This window comes from Arachis ipaensis, chromosome B1 (assembly GCF_059453495.1).
Source record: "Arachis ipaensis isolate K30076 ecotype BB chromosome B1, ASM5945349v1, whole genome shotgun sequence".
NCBI classification, from domain to species: domain Eukaryota; kingdom Viridiplantae; phylum Streptophyta; class Magnoliopsida; order Fabales; family Fabaceae; genus Arachis; species Arachis ipaensis.
Window position 1 is genome coordinate 83,240,209 of NC_142436.1, and position 949 is coordinate 83,241,157.

The following is a 949-nucleotide window of genomic DNA, read 5'->3' on the forward strand; positions in this document are numbered from 1 at the left end:
GGACTTCCATCTGAAGATCCTTTTCAATTCTTAACTGAATTCCTGCAGATCTGTGATACTGTTAAGACTAATAGAGTAGATCCTGAAGTCTACAAGCTCATGCTTGTCCCTTTTGTTGTAAGAGACAGAGCTAGAATATGGTTGGACTCTCAACCCAAGGATAGCCTGAACTCTTGGGATAAGCTGGTCACGACTTTCTTAGCCAAGTTCTTTCCTCCTCAAAAGCTTAGTAAGCTTAGAGTGGATGTTTAAACCTTCAGACAGAAAGAAGGTGAATCCCTCTATGAAGCTTGGGAGAGATATAAGCAACTGACCAAAAAGTGTCCTTCTGACATGCTTTCAGAATGGACCATCCTGGATATATTCTATGATGGTCTATCTGAATTAGTTAAGATGTCATTGGATACTTCTGCAAGTGGATCCATTTACCTAAAGAAAATGCCTGCAGAAGCTCAAAAACACATTGACATGGTTGCTAATAACCAGTTCATGTACATTTCTGAGAAGAATCCTGTGAGTAACGGGACGCCTCAGAAGAAGGGAGTTCTTGAAATTGATGCTCTGAATGCCATATTGGCTCAGAACAAACTATTGACTCAGCAGGTCAATATGATTTCTCAGAGTCTGAATGGAATGCATGCTGCATCCAACAGTACTCAAGAGGCATCTTCTGAAGAAGAAGCTTATGATCCTGAGAACCCTGCAATAGCAGAGGTAAATTATATGGGTGAACCTTATGGAAACACCTATAACCCCTAATGGAGAAATCACCCAAATTTCTCATGGAAGGATCAACAAAAGCCTCAACAAGGCTTTAATAATGGTGGAAGAAACAGGTTTAACAATAGTAAACCTTTTCCATCATCCACTCAGCAAAAGACAGAGAGTTCTGAGCAGAATCCATCTAGCTTAGCAAATTTAGGCTCTGATCTATCTAAGGCCACTCTGA

General features: G+C 40.5%; 1 non-coding gene across 1 annotated transcript; it reads right to left on the reverse strand.

Annotated features, from left to right (window-relative positions):
• Positions 1-231: 231 nt before the first annotated feature.
• On the reverse strand, positions 232-339 carry LOC148577264 (small nucleolar RNA R71). Its single transcript, XR_015902772.1, has one exon. It is a non-coding gene; the product is annotated as a small nucleolar RNA R71 (small nucleolar RNA).
• Positions 340-949: the final 610 nt, after the last annotated feature.